Here is a 16197-nt window from a genome sequence, read left to right on the forward strand (position 1 = left end):
GATCTCTATTACAAGCATTTGCATCGCATTTAGAGAACCATAAACGCATTTGTATCTTCAGGTCCTCCAGAACTGTTGCGTAGGCAGAGGTGTCTGGCTCCCTCCGACCCAGAACTGTCGGGTAGGCAGAGGAGTCTTGGCTCCCTCCGACCCAGTGCAGCTTGCAGCAGTTATGAATCCGTCTCAATGTAGATGCGGGTTGCTGTAATTTGGGTGGCCAGATCCACACTCACCTGGTCAGATTTTCCTGTCAAACAAGCAACCAAGTCTTCCGCGTTGTCTTGGACGACGACGCCCCAAGCAGAGTATGAGCTTCCAGGCACATGGGCTCCGTCAATGCTGAATCAGCAAATTAAGTTAACTTCACGTTGACAGGCACCTACCACCCGTGGATGAGAACCCTCCACCAACCTAGGTCATCAGGACATCGGAATACCCGGCTGTTTCCTTCTACCTCCTAAATCTCGGGATAATTAGGCTATAGTAAAACTCTCCTGATGATGCCATGTCATCTATGTTACTGTTGCTAATTAAGTGGTAGTTCAAAAACATTGCAAATTCAAAAATGAATTAGTGACAAACACCCAAAGTTTTCAAAGGTCAAAACAAAAATGTTCGGTGGGTGCCAAATATTGCACTGGTAATTATTGTGGAGAAAACATTTTTTTAGAAAGTGCCTAAATATTTTAAAGTGAAATAAAACAAAAAAGAAAAATAGAGAAAAGAAAAGGAAAAGAACCCCCCCCCCCCACTGGACCAGGCGGCCCAGTTTGCAGGCCATACTGGCCCAGCTGGCCACACCCGACTTGGCTCCCCGTGCCGCGTCCCCTTCCCCTGTTCCCCCGCCCCGGGTCGGAACAAGGGCGCGTCGCCACCAGACCCCCTCGCCGGCGACGAGGGAAGGATAAGGTCGCCACGCCTCCGCCTCCTCGATCCCGCCTCCCACTCGCCCCCACTCACGCCCTCGGTCCCTGCGCCTCTCCCTCTCCCCTCAGATCTACCCCGCTCTCCTCTCCCATCGCATCCGAGCGCCGCCATGGACCCGCCGCCGCGAAACGCGCGGCCACAACCACCACCTCACCTCGCCAGCGTGTCCGTCGTCTCCACCACCGTCTTCCTCGTCGACCGGTGGCCGCAGCTGGAGCTCGGAGGCGCTGTCGCAACGCCCCCGCCGCCGCCGTCTTCCTCCTCTGCTCCTTCGCCGCCGTTCTTCACCGACTCCGGCCGCACCCCTGCAGCTCCTAAACCCTCAAGGGCATTTCGTGTGTGCCGCTCGGTGAGCTCCACCCCTCCTGCCCTCCGTTTGCTCTCTCGCACGCCCTAGCTAGCTGCCGTCGAGGCGCCCGAACGCAGCGCCGAGGAGCTCGTCGCCGACGAGTCTCCGGTGACCAAATGGTCACGGGCCTATGCCGGTTGCACTCACCGCGCCCCGTAGATCCTCCCCAACCTCCCCGTTTGTTCGCTAGATCGCCCTAGCTCTAATCTTCTCGAGCTCCCGAATGCGTCGCCGCCCGCGCTCGTCGCCGGCAGCCGTCCGGTGACCCTTTGGTCCCGGGCTCGTGCCGTTGTGCTCGCGCACGCGCGAAGGCTTCGCCCCGCCCTTCTGTTTGCCCCTAGCGCGTCGCCTCACCGTTGCCGTTGCTCGCCCGAAAGACCTCGCCGCCGATGAGCTCGATGCGCCCTTCTCCGGCCACCGCAGCTCGCCAGACCACCACCAACCGACGCGTCATCGTCTTGCCGTTCTAACACGCCCGGCCGTGCTAGATTTGGTGCCTCGTAGGCGAATCTCAACGCACGCTGGTGTTCGGTCGCTGCGTGCGAGCTCGCCGGAGCTACTCCGGCGACTCCGCTGAGCTGGCACCCCGGGGGTCCACCCCTGGGTCACTGCCTGTGGGCCTGGGGGCCCCAACTGGCCACGTTGACCAAAGTCAACTACGCTGACGTGACAGCTACTGCCACTGACATGCGGGCCCCATGCCATAAAACGAATAAAAACAAATAGATAAACTACTAATTAATCAAATTAATTAATTAAAACCTAGCTCTCACTGACTACTGGGCCCCACCTACTAATTAACCTATTTAGTTAGTTTTAAAACTCTGTTAGTGCCCTGTCAATGACATGTGGGTCCCACTGGACCCGCCTGTCTGGTTTGACTGGTCAGCTGACCAGTTGACCTGCAGTCATCACTCTGATGTCATGCCTGCGTCATCATTCACTGTTCTGGATAATGTTGGCTTTAAATAAATAATTAAAATCAGAAAATGATTTAAATCTTTTGAAAATCATATCTTTTAATCCGTAACTCGGATGAAAATACTTTCTACATGAAAATTGCTCAGAACGACGAGACGAATCCGGATAAGCAGCCCGTTCGTCCGCCACACATCCCTAGCATAGCAAACATGCAACTTTCCCCCTCCGGTTCATCTGTCCGAAAACGCGAAACACCGGGAATACTTTCCCGGATGTTTCCCCCTTTTGCCGGTATCACCTACTACCTAGCATTCATGTCATGCATCAATATGCATATGTTTGCATGGTATTCATTGTTTCTTCCCCTCTTCTCTCCGATAGACTACGAGACCGACGCTGCTGCTGCCCAGTTCGACTACGGAGTTGACGACCCCTCCTTCTTGCCAGAGCAACCAGGCAAGCCCTCCCCCTTGATCACCAGATATCGCCTATTCTTCTCTATACTGCTTGCATTAGAGTAGTGTAGCATGTTACTGTTCGGTTACTCCTATTTTGTTGCATAGCCTGTCATTGTTGCTACAGTCATTGATACCTTACCCGCAATCCTAAATGCTTAGTATAGGATGCTAGTTTATCACCATTGACCCTACATTCTTGTCAGTCTGCCTTGCTATACTATTGGGCCGTGATCACTCGGGAGGTGATCACGGGTATATACTATACATATATACATACTACAGATGGTGACTAAAGTCGGGTCTGCTCGAAGAGTACCCGCGAGTGATTCACGGATTGGGGGCTGAAAGGACCTTTGTCCCGACGGCCCTCTGTGTGGATCTTTGTGGCGGAGCGACAGGGCAGGTTGAGACCACCTAGGCGAGAGGTGGGCCTGGCCCTGGTCGGCGTCCGCGGTTGCTTCATAATAATACGCTTAACGAGATCTTGGTATTTGATCTAAGTCTGGCCATTTGGTCTATACGCACTAACCAACTACATGGGAAAGATATGGGCACTCGACGTCGTGGTATCAGCCGAAGCCTTCTTGACGTCAGCGATGGAGCGGTGCGCGACGGATTGGACTGGAACGCCTGCTCTTGTATTAGGGAGGCTAGGTCTGCTTCCGGCCGCCCTCGCAACGTGCAGGTGTGCAATGGGCGATGGGCCCGGACCCCTGCGCGCATAGGATTTAGACCGGCGTGCTGACCTCTCTGTTGTGCCTAGGTGGGGCTGCGACATGTTGATCTTTCGAGGCCGGGCATGACCCAGGAAAGTGTGTCCGGCCAAATGGGATCGAGCGTGTTGGGTTATGTGGTGCACCCCTGCAGGGAAGTTAATCTATTCGAATAGCCGTGTCCCTCGGTAAAAGGACGACTCGGAGTTGTACCTTGACCTTATGACAACTAGAACCGGATACTTAATAAAACACACCCAGACAAGTTCCACAGACAACCCGGTGATCGCTTTTCCACAGGGCGATGAGGGGAGGATCGTCGGGTAGGATTATGCTATGCGATGCTACTTGGAGGACTTCAATCTACTCTCTTCTACATGCTGCAAGACGGAGGCTACCAGAAGCGTAGTCTTCGATAGGACTAGCTATCCCCCTCTTATTCTGGCATTCTGCAGTTCAGTCCACTGATATGGCCTCCTTACACATATACCCATGCATATGTAGTGTAGCTTCATGCTTGCGAGTACTTTGGATGAGTACTCACGGTTGCTTTGCTCCCTCTTTTCCCCCGTTTTCCTCTTCTTCTCGGATGCCGCAACCAGACGTCGGAGCCCAGGAGCCAGACGCCACCGTCGACGACGACTACTACACTGGAGGTGCCTACTAGTACGTGCAGCCCGCGGACGATGACCATGAGTACTTTAGGAGGATCCCAGACAGGAGGCATGCGCCTCTTTCGATCTGTATCCCAGTTTGTGCTAGCCTTCTTAAGGCAAACTTGTTTAAACTTATGTCTGTACTCAGATATTGTTGCTTCGCTGACTCGTCTATGATCGAGCACTTGTATTCGAGCCCTCGAGGCCCCTGGCTTATATTATGATGCTTGTATGACTTATTTATGTTTTTAGAGTTGTGTTGTGATATCTTCCCGTGAGTCCCTGATCTTGATCATACACGTTTGCGTGCATGATTAGTGTACGATTGAATCGGGGGCGTCACAGTTATAATTCTCAATTGCCCTATGCACCCCTTCCAGACCCATGGTTCTCCAGACTCCACATTTCAGAGGTGTCCACCGTCCTCCACACTTCTGCTGCAAAATAAGCACCTAGTGTCCTCTAGCTCAGGACCTCTAGTTATCAGGTTGGCCCTTGTAGCAAGAGAGTTGTGAGCAACTCTCCAGGTGAACATCTTGATTTTTGCTGGCATGGCATCTTCCAAATGCGGCTCTAGAAAGTATTTTTCACAGTTATTTTGTGATTCTTGTGTGCCTTCGCTTTGTCCTGCATCCACATTGTTCGCTATCTCCTGCAGTTTAACTTGCAGCTTATAGGCTTGTTTAACTGAGTGCAGTCCTTTCTCATCAAAGTGCCATGCTCTAAAATCGTGCATTCCATCCCTCAACGAAATTCCCATGCTGAGGTTAGCATCATCAGGAATAAAGACATCTCGCACGGCTGTGTGTATCAACTCACTCACTTTATCCAGTAGCACCCCATTCCTCAGTGTTTGCACCTTTCTCGACCAAGCCTTAGGGAGCCATGGATCATTGTTCGCCATCTCTTGCAGTTTAACTTGCAGCTTATAGGCTTGTTTAACTGAGTGCAGTCCTTTCTCATCAAAGTGACATGCTCTAAAATCGTGCATTCCATCCCTCAACGGAATTCCCAAGCTGAGGTTAGCATCACAGGAATAAAGACATCTCACACGACTGTGTGTATCAGCTCACTCACTTTATCCAGTAGCACCCCATTCCTCGGCGTTTGCACCTTTCTCGGCCAGGCCTTAGGGAGCCATGGATCATTCCAAATGCTAACTTTTTCACCATCGCTGATACGCCATATATACCCATGTTTCATAAGCACTAGACCATGGAGAAAGCTCCTCCTTGTGTACGAGATGCCATCCTTTGGCTTAGCTTCGAAGATGTTTCCGTTTGGGTAATATTTCGCTTGACCACATAAGTTGTCCGGGCGTTGGATTAGCCTCCAAATTTGCCTCGATAGCATGGCAATATTGAAACAATGGATGTCCCGAAAACCTAGTCCGTCATTCGCGTTTGATTTAGTGATCTTATGCCATCCTATCTAATGTATTTTGGACTCATTGTCTTGCTGGCTCCACCAAAAGCGCACTTTCAGCGAGCTTTATCTCCTCGCACAGCGACTTCGTCAAGTAGAAGCAGGACATGGCGTAGGTCAGTATATAGCTTGCGCAACTGGCTTAACAAGCACTCCTTCCCTACCTTGTCCAAGAATTTTTCTTTCCAGCCCTGTACACGGTGTCAAAGTTCAAACTAGCAAAGAGTAACATATGTTATGTTGTCTTACTAGCATTCTTATTGTCTAATCTAATATGAGAATCAAGTGCCTGTGATTTTGGACTATAGGTGGAGTAGAAGATACAGCCTCAACATTGATGTTCTGTTCATAACTAAGTTTGTGAACCGCAATGAAGCAATAGAAGATCTTAGTGGCATAGAAGATGAAGGAGGAAGAGGAATTTATCTCTTTGAGAGTACTGGATGGGATATGCGGGTAGGAGAAAGAAACACGTGAGGCATGTTGGTCACTACATACTGATAAATCAAGAGAAAAACAAGATTTTTCTCTCTATCATGAAAAGTCGACACCACACACATTATCTTATACGCACACATTCATAAAATAGAAACCCAATGAATTAATCATTCTATGCATCTTCTATTTATTATTGGTGATGCCATCTTGTCAGTTGAGGACTTGGCATGTCTTATAAATGATGGTATATTTTTGGATGATAGTGTAAGTCCAAATGTGTACATAAAGTTAATTGTTTTAAATAAAAAATAAATGAATTTTAAGTAACTGTTATTCGTGCTTCTACTTATAGGTCATAAATGTGTGCATCTGTATACGCCAACGATGTGATGCTCTTCTGCCACGCCATGCCGGGCGATGTGGAGGTTTTCAAGGGCACCCTAACCCTGTTCGGAGAAGATAGCGGCCTCCGGGTCAACTATACCAAGAACTCAGCTACCATCCTCCGCGGCGACTCCGACACGGCCGCAACGATTGCTCAAGCAGGATGCACGATGGCAGAGCTGCCCATCACCTACCTTGGCATCCCACTTACGCTGCGACGCCCCTCCGCCGCCCAATTACAACCCCTTGCCGATTCAGTGCCTGCTATACTCCCCACGTGGAAAGCGTGGCTTATGAACAAGGCCGGACGACTCGCATTGGTCAAATTGGTGCTCACAGCCATCCCAGTTCACCAAATGCTAGCACCCCCCCTAAGAAGACCCTAAAGCAGCCGGAGAAGATTTAACGGGGCTTCCTGTGGGCTGGGTGCGCAGTCGCCAACGATGGACATTGCCATGTCAATTGGCGCCATGTGTGTCGCCCGCTGGAGTACACTGGCTTGGGATGGCCTTGCATTGCGGCTAAGATGGCTATGGTACGCCCACACGGACGACTGATACGTCTTCAATGTATCTATAATTTTTTATTATTCCATGCTATTATGTTATCTGTTTTGGATGTTTATATGCATTAGTATGCTATTTTATATTATTTTTGGGACTAACCTATTAACCTAGAGCCCAGTGCGAGTTCCTGTTTTTTTTCCTGTTATTGAGTTTCGCAGAAATAGAATACCAAACGGAATAAAACCTTCGCGATGATTTTTCTTGGACCAGAAGACAACCAGGAGATTTGGAGATGAAGACAGAGGAGCCACGAGGCGGCCACAAGGATGGAGGGCGCGCCCCCACCCTTGTGGGCCTCTCATGCACCTCCTGACCTAACTCTTTTGCCTATATATTCCCATATATCCCCAAACCACTAGAGGCATCCACGATAACACTTTTCCACCGCCGCAACCTTCTGTACCTGTGAGATCCCATCTAGGGACCTTTTTCGTCACCCTGCCGGAGGGGGATTCGATCACGGAGGGCTTCTACATCAACTCCATTGCCCTTCCGATGAAGCGTGAGTAGTTTACCACAGACCTACGGGTCCATAGCTAGTAGCTAGATGGCTTCTTCTCTCTCTTTGATTCTCAATACCATGTTCTCCTCGATGTTCTTGGAGATCTATTTGATGTAATACTTTTTTGTGGTGTGTTTGCCGAGATCCGATGAATTGTGGATTTATGATCAGCTTATCTATGAATATTATTTGAATCTCCTCTAAATTCTTTTATGCATGATTTGATATCTCTGTAATTCTCTTTGAACTATCGTTTTGGTTTGGCCAACTAGATTGGTTTTTCTTGCAATGGGAGAAGTACTTAGCTTTGGGTTTCAATCTTACGATGTCCTTTCCCAGTGAAAGTAGGGGCAGCAAGGCATGTATTGTATTGTTGCCATCGGGGATAGAAAGATGGGGTTTTCATCATATTGCTTGCGTTAATTACTCTACATCATGTCATCTTACTTAATGCATTACTCCATTCTTTATGAACTTAATACTCTAGATGCATGCTGGATAGCGGTCGATGTGCGGAGTAATAGTAGTAGATGCATAATCGTTTCAGTCTACTTGACACGGACGTGATGCCTATATTCATGATAATTGCCTTAGATATCGTCATAACTTTGCGCTTTCCTATCAATTGCTCGGCAGTAATTTGTTCACCCACCGTATTATTTGCTATCTTGAGAGAAGCCTCTAGTGAAACCTATGGCCCCCGGGTCTATTTTCCATCATATAAGTTTCCGATCTACTATTTTGCAATATTTTACTTTCCAATCTATAAACCAAAAATACCAAAAATATTTACTTTATCGTTTATCTATCTCTATCAGATCTCACTTTTGCAAGTAACCGTGAAGGGATTGACAACCCCTTTATCACGTTGGGTGCAAGTTGTTTGATTGTTTGTGCAGGTATTCGGTGATTTGTGCGTTGTCTCCTACTAGATTGATACTTTGGTTCTCAAATTGAAGGAAATACTTATCTCTACTTTGCTGCATCACCCTTTCCTCGTCAAGGGAAAAACCAACGCAAGCTCAAGAAGTAGCAGGAATAATTTTTTGCGCTGTTGCCGGGGAGATCTACGCCAAGTCAAGACATACCAAGTACCCATCATAAACTCTCATATCTTGCATTACATTATTCTCCATTCGCCTCTCGTTTTCCTCTCCCCCACTTCTAAAATGATTTTCGAAAAGATTTGCCTTTTCTTCACCCCTCTTCCGTTCGTCTTCTTCGCTTGCTTTTTGTGTGTTCGTGTGTTGGATTGCTTGCTTTGTCAGATGGCTCAAGAGAATACCAAATTGTGTGACTTTTCCAACACCAATAATAATGATTTTATTAGTACTCCGATTGCTCCCGCTACTAATGCAGAATTGTGTGAAATTAATGCTGTTTTGCTGAATCTTGTTATGACAGATTAATTTTCTGGCCTTCCTAGTGGAGATGCCGCTTCCCATCTAAACAATTTCGTTGATTTGTGTGATATGCAAAAGAAAAAAGACGTGGATAATGATATTGTTAAATTGAGGCTATTTTCGTTCTCGCTTCGAGATCGTGCTAAAACTTGGTTTTCATCTTTGCCTAAAATTGGTATTGATTCATGGAATAAGTGTAAAGATGCTTTTATTTCCAAGTATTTTCCTCCCGCTAAGATCATCTCTCTTAGGAATGGTATTATGAATTTTAAGCAACTTGATCATGAACATGTTGCATAATCTTGGGAGAGGATGAAATTGATGATACGAAATTGCCCTACTCATGGTTTGAATTTGTGGATGATTATACAAAAAATTTATGCCGGATTGAATTTCGCTTCTAGAAATCTTTTAGATTCGGTCGTGGGAGGTACTTTTATGGAAATTACTTTAGAGAAGCTACTAAACTCCTAGATAATATTATGGTTAATTATTCTCAATGGCACACCAAAAGATCTTCCACTAGTAAAAAAGTGCATGCGATTGAAGAGATTAATGTTTTAAGTGGAACGATGGATGAGCTTATGAAATTATTTGCTACCAAGAGTGCTTCTATTGATCCTAATGATATGCCTTTGTCTACTTTGATTGGAAATGATAATGAATCTATGGATATGAATTTTGTTGTTAGGAACGTAATTTTAATCCTAGGCCATTTCCTAGTAATTCCTCAAATAATTATGGTAATTCATACAACAATTCTTATGGAAATTATAATAGGATGCCCTCTAATTTTGAGAATAGTGTTAAAGAATTTATGAGTTCTCAAAAGAATTTCAATGCTTTGATTGAAGAAAAATTGCTTAAGATTGATGATTTGGCTAGGAACATGGAAAGAATTTCTCTTGATGTTGATTCTTTGAAACTTAGATCTATTCCATCCAAGCATGATATTAATGAGTCTCTCAAAGCTATGAGAATTTCCATTGATGAGTGCAAAGAAAGAACCGCTAAGATGCGTGCTAAATGAGATTGGTTTGTAAAAACGTGTTCTTCTAGCTTCCGTGAAAATAATGATGAAGATCTTAAAGTGATTGATGTGACTCCTATTGAATCTTTGTTTTCCAATGTAAGTCTTGATAAAGATGGGACTAGAGATGAGTCAACTTAAGTTAAAAGGCGTCCCAATGATTCAGAGTTTTTAGATCTTGATGCAAAAGTTGATAAAAGTGGGATAGGAGAGGTCAAAACTTTAAGTAGCAATGAACCCACTCTTTTGGATTTAAAGGAATTTAATTATGATAATTGTTCTTTAATAGATTGTATTTCCTTGTTGCAATACATGTTGAATTCTCCTCATGCTTATAATCAAAATAAAGATTTTACTAAACATATCGTTGATGCTATGATGCAATCTTTTGAAGAAAAGCTTCAATTGGAAGTTTCTATCCCTAGAAAACTTTATGATGAGTGGGAACCTACTATGGATATTAAGATTAAATATTATGAGTGCCATGCTTCGTGTGATTTGGGTGCTAGCGTTTCCACGATTCCAAAACTTTATGTGATGTGTTAGGTTTCCATGAATTTAATGATTGTTCTTTAAATTTGCATCTTAAGGATTCCACTATTAAGAAACCTATGGGAAGGATTAATGATGTTCTTATTGTTGCAAATAGGAATTATGTGCCAATAGATTTCATTGTTCTTGATATAGATTTCAATGCTACATGTCCTATTATTCTTAGTAGACCTTTCCTTACAACGATTGGTGCAATTATTGATATGAAAGTAGGAAACATTAGATTTCAATTTCCGTTAAGGAAGGGCATGAAACACTTTTTAAGAAATAAAATTAAATTTCCATACGAATCTATTATGAGAGCTACTTATGGATTGCATACCAAAGATGACAATACCTAGATCTATTCGTGTTTTATGCCTAGCTAAGGGCGTTAAACAATAGCGCTTGTTGGGAGGCAACCCAATTTTTTTTGCGTTTTAGGTTCTGTTTTGCAATGAATAATTCATCTAGCCTGTGGTTAGATGTGGTTTTATGTTTTAGTTAGTGTTTGTGCCAAGTAAGACCTTTGGGATAACTTATGGTGATAGTTGATTTGATCTTGCTAAAAAACAGAAACTTTGGTGCTCAGGAAAACAATTCTCATTTTTAACATAAGCGTGATAAAATACTGATTCTTTTTGAAGAAGATTAATAAACAAATTTCTTAGGTCGTTCTAGTTTTTCAGAAATTTTGGAGTTACATAAGTATTCGAACTACCCAGATTACTACAAACTGTTCTGTTTTTGACAGATTCTGTTTTCTATGTGTTGTTTGCTTATTTTGATGATTCTATGAGTAGTATGGGGGGGGGGGTACGAACCATGGAAAAGTTGGAATAAAATAGATATTACACCAATATAAATAAAGAATGAGTTCTTAACAGTACCAAAAGTGGTGATCTATTTTCTTATACTAACAAAGCTTATGAGATTTTCTGTTGAGTCTTGTGTTGTGAAGTTTCCAAGTTTTGGGTAAGGATTTGATGGACTATGGAATAATGACTAGCAAGAGCCTAAGCTTGGGGATTCCCAAGCCACCCCAAGGTAATACTCAAGGACAACCAAGAGCCTAAGTTTGGGGATGCCCTGGAAGGCATCCCCTCTTTTGTCTTCGTCTATCGGTAACTTCACTTGAGGCTATATTTTTATTCACCACATGATATGTGTTTTGATTCGAGCATCTTGTATGATTTGAGTCTTTGCTTTTTAGTTTGCCACAATCATCCTTGTTGCACACACCTTTTGAGAGGGACACACTTGAATCGTGATTTATTAGAATACTCTATGTACTTCACTTATATCTTTTGAGCTAGGCAATTTTCCCTAGTGCTTCACTTATATCTTTTAGAGCACGGCGGTGGTTTTATTTTATAGAAATTAATGAACTCTCATGCTTCACTTATATTATTTTGAGAGTCTTTAACCAGCATGGTAGTTTGCTTTGGTCATAAATTTAAGTCCTAATATGATAGGCATCCAAGAGGGATATAATAAAAACTTTCATATAAAGTGCATTGAATACTATGAGAAGTTTGACTCCTTATGATTGTTTTGTGATACAATTATGGTGATATTAGAGTCATGCTAGTGAGTAATTGTGAATTTGAGAAATACTTGTGTTAAGGTTTGTGAGTCCCGTAGCATGCACGTATGGTGAACCGTTGTGTGATGAAGTCGGAGCATGATTTATTTATTGATTGTCTTCCTTATGTGTGGCGGCCAGGGACGAGCAATGGTATTTTTCTACCAATCTATCCCCTAGGAGCATGAGCGTAGTACTTTGTTTTGATAACTAATAGATTTTTGCAATAAGTATGTGAGTTCCTTATGACTAATGTTGAGTCCATGGATTATACGCACTCTCACCCTTCCACCATTGCTAGCCTCTCTAGTGCCCCGCAACTTTCGCAGGTATCATAAACCCACCTTATACCTTCCTCAAAACAGCCACCATACCTACCTATTATGGCATTTCCATAGCCATTCCGAGATATATTTCCATGCAACTTTCCACCATTCCGTTTATTATGACACGTTCTATCATTGTCATATTGCATTGCATGATCATGTAATTGACATCGTATTTGTGGCAAAGCCACCGTTCATAACTCTTGCATACATGTCACTCTTGATTTATTGCACATCCTGGTACACTGCCGGAGGCATTCATATAGAGTCATATTTTGTTCTAAGTATTTAGTTGTAATTCTTGAGTTGCAAGTAAATAAAAGTGTGATGATCTTCATTATTAGAGCATTGTCCCATGTGAGGAAAGGATGATGGAGACTATGATTCCCCCACAAGTCGGGATGAGACTCCGGACGAAAAAAGGCCAAAAAAAAGGAGAGAAGGCCCAAATAAAAAATGAGAGAAAAGAGAGAAGGGGCAATGTTACTATCCTTTTTACCACACTTATGCTTAAAAGTAGCACCATAATCTTCATGATAGAGAGTGTCCTATGTTGTCACTTTCATATACTAGTGGGAATTTTTCATTATAGAAGTTGGCTTGTATATTCCAATGATGGGCTTCCTCAAATTGCCCTAGGTCTTCGTGAGCAAGCGAGTTGGATGCACACCCACTTAGTTTTCTTTTTGAGCTTTCATAAACTTGTAGCTCTAGTGCATCTGTTGCATGGAAATCCCTACTCACTCACCTTGATATCTATTGATGGGCATCTCCATAGCCCGTTGATACGCCTAGTTGATGTGAGACTATCTCCTTTTTGTCTTCTCCACAACCACCTTCTATTCCACTTATAGTGCTATGTCCATGGCTCACGCTCATGTATTGCGTGAAAGTTGAAAAAGTTTAAGAACATCAAAAGTATGAAACAATTGCTTGGCTTATCTTCGGGGTTGTTCATGATTTGAATATTTTGTGTGATGAAGATGGAGAATAGCTAGACTATATGATTTTGTAGGGATAAGCTTTCTTTCGCCATGTTATTTTGAGAAGACATAATTGCCTTGTTAGTATGCTTGAAGTATTATTGTTTTTATGTCAATATTAAACTTTTTTTTGAATCTTACGGATCTGAACATTCATGCCACAATAAAGAAATTACATGGATAAATATGTTAGGTAGCATTCCACATCAAAATTTTCTATTTTTATCATTTACCAACTCGAGGACGAGCAGGAATTAAGCTTAGGGATGCTTGACTGGTCTCCAAAGTATCTATAATTTTTTATTGTTCCATGCTATCATATTATCTATTTTGGATGTTTTATATGCATTAATATGTTGTTTTATATTCTTTTTGGGACTAACCTATTAACCTAGAGCCCAGTGCTAGTTCCTGTTTTTTTTTCCTGTTTTTGAGTTTCGCAGAAATGGAATACCAAACGGAGTCCAAACGGAATAAAGCCTTCTCGATGTTTTTTCTTGGACCAGAAGACAACCAGGAGACTTGGAGTGAAGGAAATATGCCCTAGAGGCAATAACAAAGTTATTATTTATTTCCTTATTTCATGATAAATGTTTATTATTCATGCTAGAATTGTATTAATCGGAAACATAATACTTGTGTGAATACATAGATAAACAGAGTGTCACTAGTATGCCTCTACTTGACTAGCTCGTTGATCAAAGATGGTTATGTTTCCTAGCCATAGACATGAGTTGTCATTTGATTAACGGGATCACATCATTAGGAGAATGATGTGATTGACTTGACCCATTCCGTTAGCTTAGCACACGATCGTTTAGTATTCTGCTATTGCTTTCTTCATGACTTATACATGTTCCTATGACTATGATATTATGCAACTCCCGTTTATTGGAGGAACACTTTGTGTGCTACCAAATGTCACAATTAACTAGGTGATTATAAAGGTGCTCTACAGGTGTCTCCGAAGGTACTTGTTGGGTTGGCGTATTTCGAGATTAGGATTTGTCACTCCGATTGTCGGAGAGGTATCTCTGGGCCCACTCAGTAATGCACATCACTTAAGCCTTGCAAGCATTGCAACTAATGAGTTAGTTGTGGGATGATGTATTACGGAACGAGTAAAGAGACTTGCCGGTAAATAGATTGAACTAGGTATTGAGATACCGACGATCGAATCTCGGGCAAGTAACATATCGATGACAAAGGGAACAACGTATGTTGTTATGCGGTCTGACTGATAAAGATCTTCGTAGAATATGTGGGAGCCAATATGAGCATCCAGGTTCCGCTATTGGTTATTGACCGGAGACGTGTCTCGGTCATGTCTACATAGTTCTCAAACCCGTAGGGTCCGCATGCTTAAAGTTTCGATGACAGTTATATTATGAGTTTATATGTTTTGATGTACCGAAGGTAGTTCAGAGTCTCGGATATGATCACGGACATGACGAGGAGTCTCGAAATGGTCGAGACATGAAGATTGATATATTGGAAGCCTATATTTGGATATCAGAAGTGTTCCGGGTGAAATCGGGATTTTATCAGAGTACCGAGGGGTTACCAGAACGCCCCCGGGGGTTTAATGGGCCATAGTGGGCCTTAGTAGAGAAGAGGAGAGGCAGCCAGGGAAGGGCCGCGCGCCCCTCCCCCTAGTCCGAATAGGACAAGGAGAGGGGGGCGGCGCCCCCCTTTCCTTCCTCTCTCCCTCCTCTTTCCCCCTCCACTCCTAGTCCAACAAGGAAAAGGGAGAGAGTCCTACTCCCGGTAGGAGTAGGACTCCTCCTGGCGCGCCCCGTCTAGGAAGGCCGCACCTCCCTCTTGCTCCTTTATATACGGGGGCAGGGGGGCATCCTAGAGACACAACAATTGATCGTTTGATCTTTTAGCCGTGTGCGGTGCCCTCCTCCACCATAGTCCACCTCGATAATACTGTAGCGGTGCTTAGGCGAAGCCCTGCGTCGGTAGAACATCATCATCGTCACCACACCGTCGTGCTGACAAAACTCTCCCTTAACACTCGGCTGGATCGGAGTTCGAGGGACGTCATCAGGCTGAACGTGTGCTGAACTCGGAGGTGCCGTGCGTTCGGTACTTGATCGGTCGGATCGTGAAGATGTACAACTACATCAACCGCGTTGTTCTAACGCTTCCGCTTTCGGTCTACGAGGGTACGTGGACAACACTCTCCCTTCTCATTGCTATGCATCACCATGATCTTGCGTGTGCGTAGGAATTTTTTTGAAATTACTACGTTCCCCAACAGTGGCATCCGAGCCAGGTTTTATGCGTAGATGTCATATGCACGAGTAGAACACAAGTGAGTTGTGGGCGATATAAGTCATACTGCTTACCAGCATGTCATACTTTGGTTCAGCGGTATTGTTGGATGAAGCGGCCCGGACCGACATTACGCGTACGCTTACGCGAGACTGGTTCTACCGACGTGCTTTGCACACAGGTGGCTGGCGGGTGTCAGTTTCTCCAACTTTAGTTGAACCGAGTGTGGCTACGCCCGGTCCTTGCGAAGGTTAAAAAAGCACCAACTTGACAAACTATCATTGTGGTTTTGATGCGTAGGTAAGAATGGTTCTTGCTAAGCCCGTAGCAGCCACGTAAAATTTGCAACAAAAAAGTACAGGACGTCTAACTTGTTTTTGCAGGGCATGTTGTGATGTGATATGGTCAAGACATGATGCTAAATTTTATTGTATGAGATGATCATGTTTTGTAACCGAGTTATCGGCAACTGGCAGGAGCCATATGGTTGTCGCTTTATTGTATGCAATGAAATCGCCCTGTAATGCTTTACTTTATCACTAAGCGGTAGCGATAGTCGTAGAAGCATAGGATTGGCGAGACGACAACGATGCTACGATGGAGATCAAGGTGTCGCGCCGGTGATGATGGTGATCATGACGGTGCTTCAGAGATGGAGATCACAAGCACAAGATGATGATGGCCATATCATATCACTTATATTGATTGCATGTGATGTTT

The sequence above is a fragment of the Triticum aestivum genome, chromosome 5B, assembly GCF_018294505.1.
Source record: "Triticum aestivum cultivar Chinese Spring chromosome 5B, IWGSC CS RefSeq v2.1, whole genome shotgun sequence".
Taxonomy (NCBI): Eukaryota; Viridiplantae; Streptophyta; class Magnoliopsida; order Poales; family Poaceae; genus Triticum; species Triticum aestivum.